General features: G+C 37.6%; 1 pseudogene; it reads left to right on the plus strand.

Annotated features, from left to right (window-relative positions):
* The first annotated feature begins 642 nt into the window (after positions 1-642).
* On the plus strand, positions 643-6,904 carry LOC123840322 (7-methylguanosine phosphate-specific 5'-nucleotidase-like; annotated as a pseudogene).
* The last annotated feature ends 17,205 nt before the right edge of the window (positions 6,905-24,109 follow it).

A 24,109-nucleotide genomic window follows, 5' to 3' on the forward strand; every position in this document is an offset into this window, starting at 1 on the left:
TTCTGATTTCAACCTGACTAGATCTTAGTTCTTTTATTTCTCCAGAAAGGGATTTTCTAGTGTCTTCTTTGCTTTTTTTCCCCAAGACCAGCTAGTATCTTTATAATTGTTTTCTGAATTCTAGCTCTGACATTTTACCAATACCCATATTTATTAAGTTTCTGGCAGTGAGTACTGTCTCTTGTTCTTTTTTCTGGGAATTTTTCCTTCTTGTCATTTTCTCCAGAGAAGAATAGATGAATGAGAGAACAACAACAAAAAATAATCAACCACAACTCTAGTGAAATATACACTAGACAAATAAGAAGAGATCAGAAACCAAAAAGGAAAAAAGAGACAATATAATTAAACAGGTAGACAGAACAGGGTGATACACTTGGTCCTGGATGTATTTTGGTCTGTTTATTAGAAGACACTTGATCCCAAAATTGTAAAGAAAGTAAAATTTATACAAAAATAAAAGTGAACACAGTGGAAGGAAGCCAAAAATGAAGAATATATCTATAAAAATGAAAATTAAAAAAAGACTTTAAAAAGAGTTGATAAAATAAGAAACTAGTTGAAAAGGAAAAAAAAGAAAAAAGGTAGACAAACATCTAGTTACACAGACACACCTAAATACAGACAATTATTAATGTAGGGATGTCTGGAGATTGTGACCATTGTGACCATGAGTTTGATGACAGATACAAGAAGTACCCAGCTTATAATCTAATTACTAAACTAATTACTGGTTTGTCAAGAAATTAGAAATATAACAACATGTCTAGTGCACATTTGGAAACAGAAACAAGGATTGCATGTTATCAAGAAGTTACTTAGTGTTAATTATTTGGTGGGGGGGAAGAAGAAAGAGATCTTGTTTGAAATGTTAAATGCATATTTTTCTTTAAAATTAACTTTTCTAATGCATATATATATATATATATATATATATATTCACTTAGGGCAGAGATGAATGTAGTTGTATGTTTTAAATGAAGAAGGAAATAGACCAGAGATACTAGTTACAACATTTCCATCAACCCATCAGTATGAAATCTAGTGTTAGGTGTGTTTCTGTTTCAATATACCTTATTTCATATATTCTTTGATTCATTAGCCTTGAACTCACGGCCAATAGCAGTATAACTGATGCCTAAATGAGGCTTATCTAACCGACATATTTTCTCCTTAAGACACATCACAGGCTTCCTGTTTTTAGGAACATCAGATAGTGTTTCAACACTATCTATGCTGAAGGGCCATTTTAAACAGTGAAATCACCAACCAAAAAAAAAAAAAAAAAACCCACAAAAATTCAAAAAATGTGACACTCAACAGACTGGGAAAAGAACACTTGCTTATGAGTGTGAGAACTGAAACAAGAAGGCAGTGCATACTCTTGGTTTTCAGCTGGGAAAGTGCATGTTGGGCAACTCAAACTTTCCCCTACCCTGCACATGGCTGCAAATGGTGCAAAAGCACTGCTAGTATCAATTTTGGGATTACAAATATATTTATATAAGCAGGTGAATTACAAAATAAAATTTGTAAATAAGGAAGTTTAACTATATATGAAGAAACAATGGATAAGCATTGGACATCATACACACAGGAGGAAAAGGAAGAAGTGAACAAGCTTACTTCCTAAAGGTAGTTTTCAGGCTGCAAAGCAGAGGGGAGAACCCAAATAGAAATGGGATGCTTTATTGAGTCAAGGAGACAGACACAGTTCAGTGAAGCTGATGCAACTAGAAATTATGAAACAGAATACTAGAAAACAGGGACATATATGCACATGCATACACATGCACACACACACAGTTCCAGACATTGGCTGAGGAATCCTCTGTGTCTGAGTACTGGCTTAAGTCAATGTCTGGAATCTCCATAAGTTTGAAAAGAACATCCAGAAAGTAATTGACCAAACAATTCTCAGAGTAACACAAGGATGGGAACAATTTGTGTTTCTTCAGCCAAAGTAAAGAGACCTCATCATATGTGGGGCATTAGAAAAACTCCTCAAAAGGGTGTGGCCATTGTAGTGGGGAAAGTTAGCCCAAGAGTAGAGATTGCTATGTATATGCCATATTCAAGATAATAAGTAAGCTTAACAGAACTGAAATAATATGGAAGTAACGGCATGCTAATACAAAAATTCAACATTTCTTAATGGAATGAAACAAACTCTAGTGCTCAACATATAAATTTACTACATCTGGTAATCAGTAGAAACCTACCAGGCAAAGAAGCAGGAACATACTGATAATAGGAGGAAAAATAATCATTAGTAACAGACACAAAATGAAGAAACAGTGTAATTAGAAGATAGGGTATGAAAGCAGCCCATGTTATCCATAGATGAATAAAGAAGATGTGACAGATATAAATATATATAGATATGTATATGATGGAATATTACTCAGCCATAAAAAAGAATGAAGTCTTGCTATTTGCAAATACGTGGATGAACCTACAGAGTATAATGTTAAATGAAATAAGACAGAAAAAGACAAATGCCATGCAATTTCATTCATATGTGGAATTTAAGAAACAAAACAAATGAAAAAACAACAACAACAAAAGAGACAAACAGAAAAATAGACTCTTAAATACAGAAAACAAACTGGTGGGTGCCTGAGGGGAGGCTGGTGGGAGGATGGGTGAAATAGATAAAGAAGATTAAGAATACTATTGTTTTGATAAGCACTGATAAATGAATGGAATTGCTGAATCATCATATTGTACACCTGAAACTAATATAACACTGTATGTTAATTATACTTCAATAAAATAATAAAATAAACAGCTATTAGAATATTATAAATATGCTTAAGAATGTAAAGAAAAAATAAACATAATAAAGAAAGAAATGGAAGATATAAAAATGATTCAAATGGCAATTTCAGAGATGAAAATATTAAAATCCAATAGAATTCATGGGAGAAATAGACAAATAATAGAGATTTCAATACTCCTCCCTCAGTAATTGATAGAACAGACAAGCAGACAAAAACTTCTGTAGTGCTATAGCCCTGTAACTATTAAAAAATTTAATTCATAATTAAAAATATTCCCCAAAGAAAATTCCAAGCTGAGGTTGCTCAACCAGTGAAGTCTATGAAATATTTAAGAAAAAAGGATACTAGGTCTATAGACATTCATTCAGAAAATAGAACTGGAGACAACATCTCCCAGTTTGTTTAATGAGGACAGCATTACTCTGGTAGGAGAACCAGAAAAAAAGATATAATAAAACTATAGACAGGGGTGCCTGGGTGACTCAGTCATTAAGCGGCTGCCTTTGGCTCAGGTCATGAACCCAGGAACCTGGGATCGAGCCCCGCATCAGGCTCCCTGCTTGTCAGGAAGTCTGCTTCTCCTTCTCCCACTCCCACTGCTTGTGTTCCCTCTCTCGCTGTGTTTCTCTCTGTCAAATAAATAAAATCTTTAAAAAAAAAGAAAAAAAAACTATAGACATAAATATAAAAATGCTTAACAAACTATTAACAAATTAAATGCAACAATATATAAAATAGATAATAGAGCATGACTGAGGTGGGGAATTATACCAGGAATGAAAAATTGGCTTAATATTCAAAAATCAAACAATGCAATTACTATAATAATAGAATTTTTAAAATAGCATGTGATTATCTCATTAGGTGCGCCAAAGCATTTGAGAAAATTCACATATTCATCCTAAAAATTCATAGCAAAATGTGATAAACTGATAAAAGACACAAACAGAAAATCTTCATTTAAAATCTTACTTAACAGTGAAATCCTGATTTCTATGACCCCCACAGACTGATAAGGTAAGAGTGTCCATTCCCATCTACTCCACTCATATTTGTGCTGGAGGACAGTGTAATAAGGCAATGAACAACAACAACAACAACAAAGAGTACTGATAGAAAAGGAAGATATAAAACCTCTTTATATACAGACAACAGTATTGTCTAGAAAAGCATAAGGAATCTACAAACCAACTATTAGCGTAAGTTTAGCAAAGTACACAGGTAACAAAAATCAATTTATTATCATATATCACAAAAAAATTGAAGTTAAATAATACTATTTACAATGACATCAAAAATTAAATGCTTAGATATAGATTTAACAAAATTTATGTAAGATGTATACATAGAAAACTACAAAACATTCCTGACAAGAACTAAAGAAGTCCTAATTAAATAGAGGGATATAACACATTAACAGAAACAGAGCACTCAATATTACTAAGATGCCAAATCTCCCCACATTGAAACTCCATTGTTCAACACAATCACAATTAGGAAATATGACAAGCTGATTTAATATTTTTATGGAAATTCACTGAACTTAGAATAGGCAGAAGACAAAGAGGGAGAAAATTTGGAGAACTTCCAGTACCTGCTATCAAAACTTACTAGAAATAAGTCAGTCAAAGAAAGACAAATATTATATGATTTCACTCATATGTGGAATTTAAGAAACAAAACAAAGAAGGAAGGGGAACAGAGAGAGAAATAAGCAAACCAAGAAACAGACTCTTAACTGTAAAGAACAAACTGATGGTTATCAGAGGGGAGGTGGATGGGGGGATGGGTGAAATAGGTGATGGGGATTAAGGAGTGCACTTGTCATGATGAGCACCGGGTGATGTATGCAATTTTGAATCACTATATTGTACACCTGAAACTAATAAAACACTGTAGGTTAACTAACTGGAATTTAAATAAAAACTTCAAAAACATTTACTAGAATGCTACAATTACCAAGACAGTGTGGTACTAATGTAAAGATAAACAAATAGATTAATGGAGTAATAATATAAAATCCAAAAATAGACCCACACTGATAAAATTACTTGATTTTTGACATAGGCATTAAAACACTTCAAAAATGAAAGAAAAATCTTTCAATAAATAATGCTAAAACAATTGGATATCAGTATAAAAAAGGAAAGAAAGAATCTTGAACATTACCTGACATCATACGTGAAAATTAAATACAGAATTATCATGAACCTACATGTAAGAGCTGAAGCTTTATAGAAACAGGAGAACATCTTTGTGACCTTGAGTTAGGCAAAGATTTCTAACAAGACACAAAGAGCTTGAACTATATAAGAAATATTCATAAAATGGACATCAATAGAACTAAAAACTTTTGTACTCCAGAAGATAATTATAAAAAAATGAAAATGCCAGGGATGGACTTGGAAAAAATATTTTCAAAATATACAACAGATTATGAACTGTATCTAGAATACATAAAAAACACTGTTGAAAAATTATTCTGCCACTTGTTAAAACAGGAAGATTTTGTTCAGAACTATTTCAAATGGTGTTGGGACTATCACAACTGAGAGAGATCTGGCCCAAATCTTAATACAGCAGAGATAGCTGGGGACTTACAGATATCAAGCAGGTGAAGGGGTTGGTGGATGGAAAATCACTTATGAAGGGATATCAAGGGTAGGGTTATTCTTGCTACACTGCCTGTTTAAGACCATCTTGTCTGTACAAGATTCTTGCTGAAGGCAGGCCAAGAGCTTAGACATCAAGAATGGAGGATGAAGAATTTGACTAGATAATCAAGGGTGATCAGATATCAAAGATAGAGGATTCTCTATCAACTAATTTAGCAACATTCTTGCCACAATTGGACTGTGAAGACTAAAGACAAGGACCAAGGATGGGGCCTAATCAAAAAAGAGCCAGGAGTGCCATGGCAGAGAGGTGAAGCAGAAGGAAATGTCAGGGGCAGGCCTGGATTCCCAGGGCTCTCCAAACCCTTCCCCCTCCCCGGGGGCCCTGCCATGCCACCCTGGCCAGTAAGCACCCTGAGTCAGGCCAGAGCCCCCTTCATCCCCCTCCCCACCCCTGTACCCCAGCCTTACAAAGCTGCTGAGCTGTCCTGAGCTCCCCCTGGGCCCAGTGTGGAGCAGGGGTCAGTGCTTCTCTTGGGTCTCGGGACAGGTGAGAACCCTGATGAAGGCCAGGGCCCCGATGCTGGCAGCCTGGGCAAGTGCAAGAGATTGTTGGCACCCTCCGCAGGGGTGGAGGAGAGGCTTACAGGTCATTTCTGATTTTGACTTGACCTTGAGCAGGTTTGCACGTAATGGATGGACCTGTAAGTAGCGATGGACTTCTTAAAACATTCTAGATAGCAGCAAGATTATCAGTGAGCAGTACTGGAATGAGCTCAAGGGGCTCCTTCACTACCATTACCCAGTTGAGACTGACCCACACTGGACCATCATAGAGAAATTACTTCATATGATGGATTGGTGGACCAAAGCAGATGTCTCCCATGCCAGCAGAAGATTCAGAAGTTTGAGATAGCCCAGGTGGTTAAAGAATCCAATGCAATGCTTAGGGAGGGATACAAGACGTTCTTCAATATCCTCTACCAACATAACCTTCCTCTTTTCATCTTTTCCACAGGCATTGTTGATATCCTAGAGGAGATTATCTGACAGATGAAAGTGTTCCACCCCATCATCCACATTGTGTCCATAATTACATGGACTTTGAGAAAGACAGTTTCCTACAGGGATTCAAGAGCCGGCTCATATGCACAGACAATAAGAACAGCTCTGTTTGTGAGAACTCTGGGTACTTCCAGCAGCTTCAGGGCAAAACCACATCCTCCTGCTGGGAGACTCCATGGGGGACCTCACTATGGCTGATGTGATTCCTGGTGTGGAAAGCATTCTCAAGATTAGTTTCTTGAATGAAAGGTGGAAGAGCGGCCGAAGCACAACACAGACTCTTATGACATTGTGCTAGAGAAGGACCAGACGCTGGATGTGGTCAACAGGCTTCTACAGCACATCCAGCACCATGGGTACTGGATAGAGACAGAGGGCTCCTGCATGTGCAGGTGTGGGGCCAGGCGCTGCAGGCCATGGAGAAAAAGGAGCCTCACCTAGAGGCTGCCCTGCTGGGAGCACTGCTCCTCCCTGGGTGTACAGAGAAGAGTCCAGGGTGGTGCAGCTGCTGAGTCCATGTCCCTCTCTCCTTTCCCAGCACCTTCTGTTGTATTCTTCAGAGGCATGCAGGAGGCTCTGCCAGGTGGAAGGGCCAATTAGAGGAACACAAGACCTATAGGGTGTTAGTATTCTAGGGACCAACTGGTCCAAAGATTCCTTTTTCCCCAAAATTTTAAACATGGGAAGCTGTTCTTCAGACAAATCTAATGGGTGAAACAGATCAAAATTTTTAAAAAAGGAAAAACAAAACAAAAAACAAAAGGAGGGCCTGAGAATCTATCTGAAGTTTGGTCAAAGAGAGTCTATGTCAAAAATTACAACTCAATGTTAAGAAGACAATTAACTAGATTCTTAAAAAGAAAGATCTGAATGAAAATTTAACCAAAGATGGTACAAAAAAAAAAAAAGGCAAATAACATAAAAAGATCCAATAGTTTTATTCCTTAAAAATTTCAAAATAAAACTACAATGAGATACTAGTTCATATGTAGAGGGGTTTAAATTATAAAAAATTCAAATTAAAACCACAATGAGATACTAGTTCATATGAAGAGGGGTTTAAATTAAAGTGCTGACTTACATGTGGAGCAATTGAAACTCTTGTATTTTGCTGTTGGAAGTGCAAAATGATAACCACTTTGTAAAATATTTTGGAGCCAAACCCAAAAACAACCCAAATGCCCACCAGCTGTTGAATGGACAAATATATTGTGGTGTATCCATTCCATGGAATACCACACAGCAATAAAAAGAAACAAACTTGTTTGATGACAATTCTCCATGGGGTTTCTATACTTCCAGTGGCAATTCTTTCCCATACTGTCTTTTAAAAGATGTTTGTATGGAAAAATAAAAAATAAAAAACAGCCTGGGAGAACAGAGATAGTGTCTGTATTGTAGTTTTATTTCCTGACTAACATAATGAAGATAATGTCTTCCTCCAGGGTTAAAACTAAGCAAGTTTGCTAGCAGATTTGCTGACAGATTCATAAGCTCACAGGTCTTCCCCTGTGTTATAATCTTTAGTTAAATAACTTATTAGATCTGTATTCTTGGGCCTGTGTCTCTATAGATTTCTCTGAAATCTTCTCAACACAGAATTTTTAAATTATATATTCCTGGTAGGGGGATCTTTTTTCCCCTATGAAGTATATATTTTAGTTGAATAAAGCATTTTGATTTTGTAACTTTGCAAAGCCAAGTATGCAGAGATTAGTAGGTTGTTGAAAAATTAAAAGTATTTTAAGATGAATTTGGTTAACTGAGTAACTTAGGTTTCCCTCCCAACCTTGGCATTTGCCTCATTCTTCACAAACCACTGCTCTTAAATTACATGCTGTCCATAATGGACACAGATATAATGGACAGTTGGTCACAGCAGACAAAAACAGATTTGCCCAAACAACTTATTACATTCAAGATTCTTCTCTGTTTATAACAAACAGAAACTTTGGCTGCATGTGACTAGTTCTGAATTTTTCCACATATTGATATTGGTTTAAAAAAAAGAATATTTTTTAAGGATAGCTACAACAATAGTAATGCAATAAAATTTGATTTCACACAGTACTCTTAGGAACTAAATTATAGTAGTTCTACTTTAATTTGTGGGATACCAGAAAGTTATGTGCAACTTTCCAAATTAAACCAATAGACCAAATCCTGCCACAAGATCTTGGCTTGTCTCAAGAGAGTGCAAACTCTCCAGCACATGACTCCTCTATAGAGTAGTACTTATAATGAAACATGTCAGATTCTAGCAATGGAGTACAATCAGAAGAAAATCTCTGCTATGACTGAATAACATTGGTTTGCATTCCTGCCTTTGAATTTTTATAGTTCACATAAAAAATGGCAATATAGTATCCCTGAAATGTGGATGAATGGAGCATTGGGAAAGTTGAATGCTAGAGCTGGTCCACCCAAAAGCTAGTTGTCAACTTTGTGCCAATCTTTGCATTTTTCTTGTCCTTGTTTTTCTCATCTGTAGAAGTAGAGGGTTAGAATAAATAATACCTAAGCTTCCTCTCATGCTAAAACTCTGAGGTAAAAAATTACAAGCCAACCACCATTCTTGCATTTTACATATATGAATTCAGTCCTCAGAACCATCTTATTAAGTAGGAATTATTATTATTACCATTTTACAGATAAAGAGAAATATTATAATAAAACTTCCAACTAAGAAGTGAACCTGCTAAACATATGAACCTTTATTTGTGTTACCTTGGACTCTTCCCATTTCCCCCCTGCCCATCCCTATCTGTCTCATCCTACTTTCTCACCCTTCCACACAACCCTAAGAGTTATCTCTTGAATTGCTAAAACTTAGATGGATACAAACTTGGACAAAGTGACAGAAATTCAGAAAAGAGATGATGACTGTAGGTAGAGATTTTAGACTTACCAGCTTCTAGGATGATTCCACACCCTGACTGTGGATAAACTCTACCATAATGATCATACACGTAAGAAAAGAGGATTTATAGGGCAGGAGACAACAAAAAGTCACTGGACAAAAGGAAAGCTTGGAGGAGGAGGTATTCCCCACTAGTATCTGTTTTCCTTCCACTCTCAAAATGAGGATTGTATTTCCCTGCCCGGTGGGAGTCAGGCTCGGTCATGTGACTAGCTTTGGCCAATGAAATGTGGTAGAAATGAAATGGCAGAGTTTTTGTGGCCAGTTTGTTCTTTGCTGGGCTCACTTTTCCCTCTGCCACTGTGACCTGCATGCTTCAGAGAGACTGTCCTGACTGCCTGGCTACCTGAAGAGAGTGAGACAACACACTGATTATACAACCTAACTGAGAAAGCAGTCTTTGTTCTCTTCAGCACTGAGATATGAATGCACTGGGGAAAATAAGGAAGGTAAAGGCTGAACAAATGGAGAATTGTGTCACCAAATTCACATTTGAGAGCATGGGGAGCAAAGTCAAGAGTGTCAAATGCTAAAAGAGATGGAGTTAGAGAAGACAATTGTACACTCTTTGGATCTTATTGAGAGCATTTTCAGTGGACGAGTAGGGGCTAAGTCAGACTGCAGTGGCTGGTGTCCATGCAAATGCAGGGAAATGAGAATAGTAATACAGAGAATTTGTTAAAAAATTAAGGGAGTAAGAGAGATAAGGTTACATAGGGAGATAGGGAGAGTTGGGGGACACTGGAGCAATTTGTGTACATGGGAGGTGACAGGGAATCTCATATTTACTGGATAAGCATCATAAGGATCTGGGATTTTATCATGACAGAGTGACTTAGAGTGACTTAAAATGAAGGGGTGAGTTGTGTCCATGTGTAGTGCACAATCAATGATTTTTTTCTAAGCACACACGTCTTTTTCAGTGAGTTATGAATATTCATGTATATCCCTGAATGCCTCTACTACAACTAGGTCACATCTTTATAATTTGTAATAGGCTTACCTCCAGATACACAAGTGTGCAGATACATGAGCCTATAAGATGATAAATAGGATGTCTACTTGTTTTTCCTTTTTTTTTTTTTTAAGAGCAGAGGAGGGGGCAAAGGGAGAGAGGGAATCTTAAGCAGGCTCTATGCCCACTGCAGAGCATGACACGGGGCTCAATCTCACAACCCTGAGACCATGACCTGAGCTGAACTCAAGAGTCAGAGACTTAACTGACTGAGCCACCAGGCTCCCCAATACTTGTTTTTCTTTGATATCTGAATCAAAATGGAATCCAAGAGGATCTTAAGTAAGTTACAGGCCAGTACCCAGCATGGAGTTTGAATTCACACTAGTGACACACACTAGTGAAGTTACTTAACCTCTTTTTATTTCTGTTTATTTATTACCTAGTCATAACTACATAACTAACATACACACACACACACATTATATTCATATTATCCCATTTTTTAATTTAAAGCTTATTAACATATGCCCAGAAATTTTCCATAAGGAAATCTATACTTCTTAAAACCATTTGTTCATTGGTATAGGGTAAAGGACAGGGAAGGAAGCTTGCTGAAAATGCAGATCATACAGGACAAAGGCTACAACCAGTGCTGAAGACTCCCAACCCTAATCACACTTAAATTCCAGAAAAAGCATGGGGAAGGAATTGAATGGTTTGGTTTTTAAAATTCTAGAATAGAAAGCCCAGAGGGAAAAGGATGAAAAATTATTCCCCTTGTAATAATTATGCTAACATTTTGTAAACATTATAGATTTAATCATGATAGTAATAATTCCTGAAGTTTATGACATACTTCTTCCTTTTCTTAAAAACTGCTCTATGACTAATTTAAAATATGTATGAATTTAAGGTAATTTTAATTTGAGGTGAGCACTTCAATTTTTTAAAAATGTGAAAGCAAAGATGAGTGGAGCAACAGCTTTGTAAATTGGTCAAATGTGTATGATACTAGGGGAGTAATTAACTGGGTTTATGTAACTGTTGAGAGAACAGAAACTGACTCTTAAATTACTTTGTTTCATTGTCCCAAGGATTATTATTAAGTCTTGACTTTAATAAGACTCCAATATTAGGAGAATTTTTTCGATACTGCATAAATCATAGAACAATCACTATAGTTTTAATTGGAAGGTGCCTTAGAATCCATTCTCTCTCTTGCATATAAAGACACTGAGGCCCAGAAAGAGTAAATGAGTTAGCCAGAGTCTTGCTTCATAGAAAAAGATTAATTAGTACTAAAAGTGAAATAAATGACCACAAATAGTTTTAATATTGCAGTATCATTATTGGTTAATTATATCATAAGTGAGGCTGTATTTATAGTCCTGCTCTAGTTTCTAATCATAGCTTTTTCAGTTCTACTCTTGCCTCATACAGAAAGAGCCCCTAACTCCATGACTTGATAAAGATTCACATTAATGACAGTACCTTTTTTGTTCTGTGATTTTACCTTCTTTCTTCAGGCAAAAGTCTCTCATGAATGTCACAGGATGCTCTGCACATCTAATGCATTGAGAAAGGTACTCTTCTTTCACCCAATATGCCTGAGATCATTATTAACACATGATTATTTTGAGGAAATAAGCAGAGCATGAATTATAGAACAATAAGCAAACACAAAGGTAACCAACTTTACCCACTAGTGAACAAAGCATAGGAGACAAACAGAGTGTGTGGAGGTTGAGGGACTGCCATAAGGGAGCACCAAGCTGCCTGGAATGTCAGAAAGGTCATCAGACAGTGGGAGGAGGGGTTTAGAACTACGTGCATTCTCCTGTTTACAGTTTCTTGGAGCAAAATTTTGATTCATAAAATAAATTCAACATATTTTCTCTCCAATAAACCTTTCCAAAGAGTGAAATTCAAATTACAAATAACTATTTTATTATTATTACTTGAAATATTATAAATGGTTGCCAGTACAGAAATGGGAAGTGACATAATGAATGGCATTTGATCTATGAGTCCATCCACTGAAAAAGAAATGTCCAGATAGAAGGCATTGAAGGTATATGTGTCCTTTGTTACTTACAGTATATTTCACTCTAAATGAAACAAAATGCTAAGGCTTGTACACTGCTTGAGTGTCCCTTGCAGAATGCCAATTAGCATCAGTGCCCAGTGGCAGCCCAGCTCCAGCACAGTCTATAGGCACTCACCCATTACACACAGCAGGAAGTGGTATTGCTCTAAAACCACAAGCCACTGCTTTGATGGTTCAGGAGACCTTGGCCTTTTAAACGTATAAACAACCTTTCTTTTCTAATCTGGGCCATTAGAGGGAAATGCTGTGAAAGCCTGTATTCTGAAATAACCAGGTTTGCTCAGAGTCATGACAGTTTTCAATCTTGCTTCCAGTAAAAGAAGAATAGCGTTGAACTAAAAATAACATGGGTGCAGAATGTGCCTTGGGCACCTACTGAGGCCCAAAGGGTTTCAGATTAATTTGAAACCAAGTGAAGGTGGATTTTTCTCTCTGCTTTGGCCCTTTTGTGGGTGTTGTAATCAGGGGGAAAATTCATCTGTCTAATGAGCTCTAGGCACAGAAAGAAAAGAAACTGTGTTCAAGACTAAAACCCGCATCAGGCAACCCTATGGCTTTTCTTTTCTATGTTATAATCAGCACTTCTCTATTGATTCTGTGCCATTTCTTAGTAAGAGTTCTTTCCCATCTGCAAAGTATTCATTTGCAATCAAGCACTATAATTAAAATTAATCAATTAATTAATGTGGATCAGGTTTCAATACTTTGGAAGGTGTTAATAAAATTAAAAACAGCTAACGAGGATCATATTCTGGATACCTGATGACACAGACAAATTTCTTAAAGTGAATGAAGTTGTAATTTTCAGACTCATCTTATTGTTTTTTGGGTCACTCAATTGAATGGATAGAATACTCAAATAAGTCTTTGAATGTTCTAAAAAGCCCTGAAACTTAAGATATTTAAACTGTTTTTCCAAAATTAGAGCTATTTGTTTACTTTCATCACTCCGGTGAGTCCCAATTTCTTTCTTTTTTTTTTATTCTTATGTTAATCCCCATCATTAGTTTTAGATGAAGTGTTCCATGGTTCATTGTTTGTGCATAACACCCAGTGCTCCATGCAGAATGTGCCCTCCTCAATACCCACCACCAGGCTAACCCATCCTCCCACCCCCCTCCCTCTAGAACCCTCAGTTTGTTTTTCAGAGTCCATCGTCTCTCATGGTTCGTCTACCCCTCCGATTTTCCCCACTTCATTCTTCCCCTCCCACTACCTTCTTCTTCTTCTTTTTTTTTTTCTTAACATATATTGCATTATTTGTTTCAGAGGTACAGATCTGAGAATCAACAGTCTTGCACAATACACAGCACTTACCAGAGCACATACCCTCCCCAGTGTCTTATCACCCAGTCACCCCATCCCTCCCACGCCACCCCCCACTCCAGCAACCCTCAGTTTGTTTCCTACAATAAAGAATTCCTCATATCAGTGAGATCATATGATACATGTCTTTCTCTGTTTGACTTATTTCACTCAACATAATACCCTCCAGTTCCATCCACGTCGTTGCAAATGGCAAGATCTCGTTCCTTTTGATGGCTGCATAATATTCCATTGTATATATATACCACATCTTCTTTATCCATTCATCTGGCAATGGACATCTTGGCTCTTTCCACAGTTTGGCTATTGTGGACATTGCTGCTATAAACATCGGGGAGCACATACCCTTTCGGATCCCTACTTTTGTATCTTTGGGGTAAATACCCAGTAGTGCAATTGCTGGATTGTATGGTAGCTCTATTTTCAACTTTTTGAAGAACCTCCATACAGTTTTCCAGAGTGGTTGCACCAGCTGGCATTCCCACCAACAGTGTAGGAGGGTTCCCGTTTCTCCGCATCCCCGCCAACATCTGTCGTTTCCTGACTTGTTAATTTTAGCCATTCTGACTGGTGTGAGGTGGTATCTCATTGAGGTTTTGATTTGGATTTCCCTGATGCCGAGCGATATTGAGCACTTTTTCATGTGTCTGTTGGCCATTTGGATGTCTTCTTTGGAAAAATGTCTGTTCATGTCTTCTGCCCATTTCTTGATTGGATTCTTCGTTCTTTGGGTGTTGAGTTTGATGAGTTCTTTATAGATTTTGGATACTAGCCCTTTATCTGTTGTGTCATTTGCAAATATCTTCTTCCATTCTGTAGGTTATCTTTTGGTTTTGTTGACTGTTTCCTTTGCTTTGCAAAAGCTTTTTATCTTGATGAAGTCCCAATAGTTCATTTTTGACCTTGCTTCCCTTGCCTTTGGCAATGTTTCTAGGAAGAAGTTGCTTCAGCTGAGGTCAAAGAGGTTGATGCCTGTGTTCTCCTTTAGAATTTTGAAGGACTCCTGTCTCACATTGAGGTCTATCAACCATTTGGAGTCTATTTTTGTGTGTGGTGTAAGGAAATGGTCCAGTTTCATTCTTCTGCATGTGGCTGTCCAATTTTCCCAACACCATTTGTTGAAGAGACTGTCTTTTTTCCATTGGACATTCTTTCCTGCTTTGTCAAAGATGAGTTGACCATAGAATTGAGGGTCCATTTCTGGGCTCTCTATTCTGTTCCATTGATCTATGTGTCTGTTTTTGTGCCAGTACCATGCTGTCTTGATGATGACAGCTTTGTAATAGAGCTGGAAGTCCGGAATTGTGATGCCGCCGGCTTTGCTTTTCTTTTTCAACATTCCTCTGGCTATGCGGGGTCTTTTCTGGTTCCATACAAATTTTAGGATTATTTGTTCCATTTCTTTGAAAAAAGTGGATGGTATTTTGATGGGGATTGCATTGAATATGTAGATTGCTCTAGGTAGCATTGACATCGTCACAATATTTGTTCTTCCAATCCATGAGCATGGAACGTTTTTCCATTTCTTTGTGTCTTCCTCAATTTCTTTCATGAGTATTTTAGAGTTTTCTGAGTACAGATCCTTTGTTTCTTTGGTTAGATTTATTCCTAGGTATCTTATGGTTTTGGGTGCAATTGTAAATGGGATCAACTCCTTAATTTCTCTTCTGTCTTGTTTTTGGTGTATAGGAATGCCACTGATTTCTGTGCATTGATTTTATATCCTGCCACTTTACTGAATTCCTGTATGAGTTCTAGCAGTTTTGGGGTGGAGCCTTTTGGGTTTTCCACATAAAGTATCATATCATCTGCAAAGAGTGAGAGTTTGACTTCTTCTTTGCTGATTTGAATGCCTTTGATTTCTTTTTGTTGTCTGATTGCTGTGGCTAGGACTTCCAATACTATGTTAAATAGCAGTGGTGATGGTGGACATCCCTGCCGCATTCCTGACCTTAGGGGGAAAGCTCTCAGTTTTTCCCCATTGAGAATGATATTTGCTGTAGGTTTTTCATAGATGGCTTTTATGATATTGAGGTATGTACCCTCTATCCCTATACTCTGAAGAGTTTTGATCAAGAAAGGATGCTGTACATTGTCAAAAGCATTTTCTGCATCTATTGAGAGGAGCATATGATTCTTGTTCTTTCTTTTGTTAATGTATTGTATCACATTGATTGATTTGCGGATGTTGAACCAACAATGCAGCCCAGGGATAAATCCCACTTGGTCATGGTGAATAATCCTTTTAATGTACTGTTGGATCCTATTGGCTAGTATTTTGGTGAGAATTTTTGCATCCATGTTCATCAGGGATATTGGTCTGTAATTCTCCTTTTTGATGGGGTCTTTGTCTGGTTTTCGGAACAAGGTAATGCTGGCCTCATAAAATGAGTTTGGAAGTTTTCCTTCCATTTCTATTTTTTGGAACAGTTTCAGAAGAATAGGTATTAATTCTTCTTGAAGTGTTTGGTAGAATTCCCCTGGGAAGCCATCTGGCCCTGGGCTTTTGTTTTTTGGGAGATTTTTGATGACTGCTTCAATTTCCTTAGTGGTTATAGGTCTGTTCAGGTTTTCTATTTCTTCCTGGTTCAGTTTTGGTAGTTGAGACATCTCTAGGAATGCATCCATTTCTTCCAGATTATCTAATTTGCTGGCATAGAGTTGCTCATAATATGTTCTTCTAATTGTTTGTATTTCTTTGGTGTTGGTTGTGATGTCTCCTCTTTCATTCATGATTTTGTTGATTTGGGTCATTTCTCTTTTCTTTTTGATGAGTCTGGCCAGGGGTTTATCAATCTTGTTAATTCTTTCAAAGAACCAGCTCCTAGTTTCGTTGATCTGTTCTACGGTTCTTTTAGTTTCTATTTCATTGATTTCTGCTCTGATCTTTATTATTTCTCTTCTCCTGCTGGGTTTAGGCTTTATTTGCTGTTCTTTCTCCAGCTCCTTTAGGTGTAGGGTTAGGTTGTGTACTTGAGACCTTTCTTGTTTCTTGAGAAAGGCTTGTATTGCTCTATACTTTCCTCTTAGGACTGCCTTTGCTGCATCCCAAAGATTTTGAATAGTTGTGTTTTCATTTTCATTGGTTTCCATGTATTTTTTAAATTCTTCTTTAATTTCCTGTTTGACCCATTCATTCTTCAGTAGGATGCTCTTTGGCCTCCATGTATTTGAGTTCTTTCTGACTTTCCTCTTGTGATTCAGTGGTCTGAAAAGATGCAGGAAATGATCCCAGTCTTTTGGTACTGGTTGAGACCTGATTTATGATCTAGGATGTGATCTATTCTGGAGAATGTTCCATGGGCACTAGAGAAGAATGTGTATTCCATTGCTTTGGGATGGAATGTTCTGAATATGTCTGTAAAGTCCATTTGGTCCAGTGTGTCATTTAAAGTCTTTATTTCCTTGTTGATCTTTTGCTTAGACGATCTGTCCATTTCAGTGAGGGGGGTGTTAAAGTCCCCCACTATTATTGTATGGTTGTCGATGTGTTTCTTTGCTTTTGTTATTAATTGCCTTATATAATTGGCTGCTCCTATGTTAGGGGCATAGATATTTACAATTATTATATCTTCTTGTTGGATATATCCTTTAAGTAGGATATAATGTCCTTCCTCATCTCTTATTACAGTCTTTGGTTTAAAATCTAATTTGTCTGATATAAGGATTGCCACCCCAGCTTTCTTTTGGTGTCCATTAGCATGGTAAATGGTTTTCCACCCCCTCACTTTCAATCTGGGGGTGTCTTTGGGTCTAAAATGAGTCTCTTGCAGACAGCATATTGATGGGTCTTGTTCTTTAATCCAGTCTGATAGCCTGTGTCTTTTGATTGGGGCATTGAGCCCATTTACATTCAGGGTAACTATTGAAAGATAGGAATTTAGTGCCATTGTATTGCCTGTAAGGTGACTGTTACCGTATATTGTCTGTGTTCCTTTCTGGTCTATGTTGCTTTTAGGCTCTCTCTTTGCTTAGAGGACCCCTTTCAAGATTTCCTGTAGGGCTGGTTTTGTGTTTGCAAATTCCTTTAGTTTTTGTTTGTCCTGGAAGCTTTTTATCTCTCCTTCAATTTTCAATGACAGCCTAGCTGGATATAGTATTCTTGGCTGCATATTTTTCTTATTTAGTGCTCTGAAGATATCCTGCCAGTCCTTTCTAGCCTGCCAGGTCTCTGTGGATAGGTCTGTTGCCAATCTAATGTTTCTACCATTGTAGGTTACATATCTCTTCTCCTGAGCTGCTTTCAGGATTTTCTCTTTGTCTCTGAGACTCTTAAGTTTTACTATTAGATGTCGGGGTGTTGACCTATTTTTATTGATTTTGAGAGGGGTTCTCGGTGCTTGCTGGATTTTCTTGCCTGTTTCCTTCCCCAAATTAGGGAAGTTCTCTGCTATAATTTGCTCCATTATACCTTCTGCCCCTCTCTCTCTTTCTTCTTCTTCTGGGATCCCAATTATTCTAATGTTGTTTCGTCTTATGGTATCGCTTATCTCTCGAATTCTGCCCTCGTGATCCAGTATTTGTTTCCTCTCTTTTTCTCAGCTTCTTTATTTTCCATCATTTCATCTTCTATATTACTGATTCTCTCTTCTGCCTCATTTATTCTAGCAGTTAGCACCCCCATTTTTTATTGCACCTCATTAATAGCCTTTTTGATTTCTACCTGGTTGGATTTTAGTTCTTTTACTTCTCCAGAAAGGGTTTCTCTAATAACTTCCATATTTTTTTCAAGCCCAGCTAATATCTTTAAAGTGATGATTCTGAACTCTAGATCTGACATCGTACTAATGTCCGTATTGAGTAGGTCCCTGGCAGTCGGTACTACCTCTTGTTCTTTTTGTTGAGGTGATTTTTTCCGTCTTGTCATTTTGTGCAGAGGAGAATAGATTAATGAGAGAACAAAATGCTAGCAGATTAACAATGTCCCCCGAAAATATACTCTAAACAAATCAGAAAAGACCTGAAGCAGTGGAAAAAGAAATGGAAAGAGAGAAAAAAGAAAAAGAAAAAGATAAAGATAAAAACAAAAACAAACAAAACAAAACAACAACAACAACAAAAACCCAGAATGTGATCAAATATGATCAGGCTGGTATATAGATCAGTGCCACACACTAGATTTGGGGTGTATTTTGGTCTTTTAGAAGAAAGTGCCTCCCAAAATTTTAAAGAAAGAAAAACTTATATATGTACAAAAATAAGGGTTGATATGATGAAGGGATGGAATATGACTGTAAAGATGGAAATTATAAAAAATTTTATAAAAGGAATTGATAAGAAGTTGTTTGAAAAAAGAAAGAAGAGGATTTAAAAAAAGAAAAAAGAAAAAAAATAGGGAGAGAATGTGATCAGGCAGGGGAATAGAAAACACCATATACTAGAGATTTAGGGTATATTTTAATCTGTTAGAAGAAACTATCTCAAAATTTTAAAGAGAGAACAACTTATATATATATGCCAAAAATACAGGTAACTACTATGAAGGGATAGAATATGACTCTAAAAATGAAAAATAAAAATGTTTTTTTTTTAAAAAAGGGATTGATAAGATGTTGGTTGAAAAAGGGAAAAAGAAAAATTCAAAAAAAAAGAAAAAAAGACAGTTAAAAAAATTAACTTTGAAAGACTAAAGAATCATGGTAAAAAAGCCATGAATTCTATGTGCAGTATTCCCCTAGCGCTGGAGTTCTACCATTCTCATTGATCGGTAAACTTGGTCTTGGCTGGCTGTTCTCGCTGATCTTCTGGGGAGGGGCCTGTTGCCGTGGTTTCCAAATGTCTCTGCCGGAGGCGGAATTGCCCCGCCCTTGCCCCCTCCCGGCTAAGTAATCTGCTCGGGTTTGCTCTCCGGAGCCTTTGTTCCCTGCGACCTTTACGTACAGCTTTGGAGGTGGAGAGTGAAAATGGCGGCCTCCCAATCTCTGCCCTGGAGGAGCCTAGAACTCGGGGCCCCGCTCCTCAGTGAGCCCCCAGAGAAAAGCCGCCAGTCACTCCCGTCTCCCCGGTCTCCGGCCGCACTCCGTGCTCACCCGGCCTGTGACTGCGCGTTTCTATCTCTGGCACCCGACCCCGGGTGGAGTCTCCAAACCCAGCAGATCCCTGCGGTGCACTCCCGCGCGGCTCCTCCCTGGGGAGGAAGGTGAGTCTCCCCGGATCTGCCGCTTGTGGGGTCCCTGCTGGAGGAGCAGTGGCCCGACTGTGCCGCGGATCCCGGTTTATGGCGACCCCGAGCTGAGAGCCCGCGCCTGGGCTCCGCCTCTGCAGCCGGCTTCCCTGCTCCGTTACCTGGGAGCTCTGCCGCCCTCAGGCACCCCCGGTCTTTCTGTGACCCCGAGGGTCCTGAGACCACACTGTCCCGGAGGGTTCCACCCCCCGCTTAGCCACCAGAGTGATGTCCCTCAGTGGAGCAGACTTTTAAAAGTTCCGATTCTGTGCTTCATGGTTCTATCACTTGCCAGAAGCGGCCGACTGAGGCCCCTCCCCCACCGTCTATCCTCCCGAATATCGCCTCAGATTCACTTCTCCGCATGTCCTACCTTCCAGAAAGTGGTCGCTTTTCTGATGAGAGAGTTGTTGCCCTTCTTTTCTTCGATCTCCTGTTGAGTTTGTAGGTGTTCAGAATGGTTTGATCTCTATCCAGCTGAATTCCTGAGAGGAGACGAAATCCAGGTCTCCTACTCCTCCGCCATCTTGCTCCGCCCCTGAGTCCCACTTTCTAACATTTGCATCTACAAGAGCTTCAGTTTTGCTTATGTTAAAAAATGAAAGAAAAAAATGCTACCCTGTGTCCTTCTCAAAACAAAATGAAGCATACCCAAAACCTGACTTTTAGACTTTGTAGGGGGAAAGACACAGAATAAGAGATGCAAAAAATATATGCTCCTTTGGTCTAAATATGAGACTTCAGTTCCATAATTCAAAGCAAACACTTTTCTAGGCAGGTCAATGGGAGAAAGATGGAGTGGCCTCAGTAGATTAGGGCAATGGAACAATCATGGGTGAATCTACAGCAAAAAGCTAGTGCATGAGCCATTGTGGATGAATCTACAGCAAAAAGTACTCCTGTCCAGGTCCAAAGATTGATCAGGTAGAAAGATAGGTATTTTACAGCTTTACTGATGTTGGTGATTTTAGTACTGTATTTCATTTATTAGTTTCCTTTTTTTGAGCCATTTATTTCTCTCCAAAAGAGAACTTTCAAAAGAATCCAGGACTTCAAAGGGGCTAATGTATACAATTTGTTTTATGATACTAAATATACAACTTCAGGTGATTACGGATTTTCAGAATATGTTCAAATAGACTTATCTATGATGAATTATCAATTTATGATACAGAAAAATATTTACCCAAAGACTTAGAACATAAAATGGTCTAACTAAAAGCAAAATGTAGAACCCTTATTTTTTAAACCATGTTTGAAATTCTTTCATAAATACTAACATAATGAATATGTCTTAATCATCTTTGTATATAATGGAGTTTAATACAGTACTGACAAATAGGTGCTTGAGAAATATGTATATGTCAAGTTAAGTAATTAAATCTGATGGTCAAAAAATAAGAAAATAAATCTGATGATCAACATTTGTGAAATGCCTTAGCATACATAGTATTGACTTAAATTTGCATTTTTATATGCAACAAGATTTTATATCTAATATCTCATTTTTTCAATGTCATTATTTATTCTTATAAGAACCCCTAAAAGTAGGGGTTTTACTATTCTACATTGTATCAGAGTTGGTCACATATAGTCCTATAAGTAACAGTTTATGTTGACTCTATATTGAGAAAACATTCATCATTGGTTTGTTTTATGATTTCTTTATTTTCCTTTTAAGTTTGATCAGAGAAAACACAGGCCAGTTAATAGACAATTTTTATTCCTTTTCCTTCCTTCAGTTAATTGAGAATTTACCATACAGTGCACACACACACACACATACACACACAGACACCCTCTATAACTGTCTACGGTAGCAATTCTCAAAATTTTGGTCTCAGGTCCCTTTTACCAGCCTTAAGGATTCTTTTTTTTTTTTAGTTCTTTTTTTTTTTTTTTAAGTTTATTCTTCTGTTAATCCCCATACATTACATCATTAGTTTTAGATGAAGTGTTCCATGATTCATTGTTTGTGCACAACACCCAGTGCTCCATGCAGAATGTGCCCTCCTCAATACCCACCACCAGGCTAACCCATCCTCCCACCCCCCTCCCCTCTAGAACCCTCAGTTTGTTTTTCAGAGTCTATCGTCTCTCATGGTTCGTCTACCCCTCCGATTTCCCCCGCTTCATTTTTCCCCTCCCGCTACCTTCTTCTTCTTCTTCTTCTTTTTTTTTCTTAACATATATTGCATTATTTGTTTCAGAGGTACAGATCGGAGATTCAACAGTCTTGCACAATTCACAGCGCTTACCAGAGCACATACCCTCTCCAGTGTCTATCACCCAGTCACCCCATCCCTCCCCCCACCCCCCACTCCAGCAACACTCAGTTTGTTTCCTGCGATTAAGAATTCCTCATATCAGTGAGATCATATGATACATGTCTTTCTCTGTTTGACTTATTTCACTCAACATAATACCCTCCAGTTCCATCCATGTCGTTGCAAATGGCAAGATCTCATTCCTTTTGATGGCTGCATAATATTCCATTGTATATATATACCACATCTTCTTTATCCATTCATCTGTCGATGGACATCTTGGCTCTTTCCACAGTTTGGCTATTGTGGACATTCCAGCCTTAAGGATTCTTGAGGACCACAAAAAGCTTGAGTTTATATGGGTTATACCAAGCAATATTTACAATATTAGAAATTGAAGGAGAAACTTTTTAAAAATTATATTCATGCACTAAATAAAATGATAAATATGTTACATGTTAAGATGAATGGCACATTTTATGAAAAATAGCTATATTTTTCAAAGCAAAAAGCTTTGGTGAGAAGAATGACATTGTTTTATAGTTTTGCAAATCTCTTAATGTCTTGCCTAATAGAAGATACAAGAGTTTTCATATCTGCTCATGCATTTAATTTGTTCTGTTGTTTTGTTTAAAGCATATGAAATATCCAGCTTCACACATATATGTAGTTTAAAAAAGGAGAAGTATTTTAGTGGCCTCCTTAAAAATCTTTATAGAAATTCTTCTTAGATATTGCATCAAAATTTGACAAGTGAAGTTTCTTAAATGTTCATTACAAAGTAGATCTTAAACCCTTTTTTTTTTTAGATTTATTTATTTATTTATTTGACAGGGGTAGGGGGGAGAGAGAGAGAGAGAGAGCACAAGCAGTGGGAGTGGCAGGCAGAGGAATAGGGAGAAGCAGGCTCCCCTCTGAGTGGAGAGCCTGACGCAGGGCTCGATCCCAGGACCCTGGGATCAGGATCCGAGCTGAAGGCAGACACTTAACCGACTGAGCCACCCAGGTGCCCCTAGATCTAAAACCCTTTCAATCAGCTTCTATGCTCTCTTACATTAAAATCCAGTGGTCTGTCTTATGCTTTGAAGGAATCTTTTAATTTACACATGATTATGTAACATCATGCATTAGTAATTTGGAAAATATTGGTTTGTTAATTTTTATAGATTTTGCAAATGTTGACATAGTACGCTATTTAATATGTAAAAATTACATTGGTTAATATTGCCACTGATCTCATCAGAATAGTCTTTCAATATTGGAAAGCTGTCAAGCTCACAGTGGCGATATAAATTTTCCAAAATTATAATTTTAACTTGAAAGCTCTAGTTTTGTTACTGGCCACGAATACAATCAGCTATTTTTCTTGAAATAATGAGCACACTTCCTTCTTTTTCCCAAAAAAATGTCAGCCAAATATCCAAATTAAATGTATATATCAAGGGGCGCCTGGGTGGCTCAGTTGGTTAAGCGACTGCCTTCGGCTCAGGTCATGATCCCAGGGTCCTGGGATCGAGTCCCACATCGGGCTCCCGGCTTGGCAGGAAGCCTGCTTCTCCCTCTCCCACTCCCCCTGCTTGTGTTCCTGCTCTCGCTGTCTCTGTCTCTGTCAAATAAATAAATAAAATCTTTAAAAAATAAAATAAATAAAATAAAAATGTATATATCAAATCATCACATACTTTAAGTATCTTACAATTTTATTTGTCAATAAAAGTGAAAATAAATTCTACCTCCAAAAAATAAACAAACATAGCCATAGTTTGTAAGTCATTCTTTCAAATAAAATGGTATTCCATTAAAAAAATGGCTAGCTCAGCTTACAACTCAGTCACTCATGTGCTTTTCCTAGATAAAACCATCATTCTGTCATAGATAGCATATGTACTTTATTAGTACTTTCCA

The sequence above is a fragment of the Mirounga angustirostris genome, unplaced genomic scaffold, assembly GCF_029215605.1.
Source record: "Mirounga angustirostris isolate CCGP_5_RB_7025 unplaced genomic scaffold, mMirAng1.0.hap1 SCAF_5, whole genome shotgun sequence".
NCBI classification, from domain to species: Eukaryota; Metazoa; Chordata; class Mammalia; order Carnivora; family Phocidae; genus Mirounga; species Mirounga angustirostris.